Below are 464 nucleotides of genomic sequence, written 5' to 3' on the forward strand. Positions count from 1 at the left end.
TGTTTTTAGATTTATTTTTTGAATGTGTACTGGCTGGATTTGTGTGCCAACTGGATACAAGCTAGAGTCATCAGAAAGGAAGGATCCTCAGCTGAGGAAATGTTTCCATGAGATTCAGCTGTAAAGCATTTTCTCAATTACTGATCAATGAGAGAGGGCCCAGTCCATTGTCGATGGTGCTATACTTGGCCTGGTGGTCCTGGGTTCTATATTAAAGCAAGCTGAGCAAGCCATGAGGGACAAGTTGGTAAGCAGCCCCTCCATGGCTTCTGCATCAGCTCCTGTCTCTAAGATCCTGCCCTGTTTGAGTTCCTGTCCTAGCTTCCTTAGTAATAAACAGTAATACAGAAGTGGGTACTAAATAAACTCTTTCTCCCAACTTGCTTTTTGGCCATTATATTTAGTCGACAGCAATCGAAACCCTAACTAAGACACACACGTTCTCTCTCTCTCTCTCTCTCTCT

Source organism: Mastomys coucha, unplaced genomic scaffold (genome assembly GCF_008632895.1).
Source record: "Mastomys coucha isolate ucsf_1 unplaced genomic scaffold, UCSF_Mcou_1 pScaffold20, whole genome shotgun sequence".
In the NCBI taxonomy this organism is placed as follows: Eukaryota; Metazoa; Chordata; class Mammalia; order Rodentia; family Muridae; genus Mastomys; species Mastomys coucha.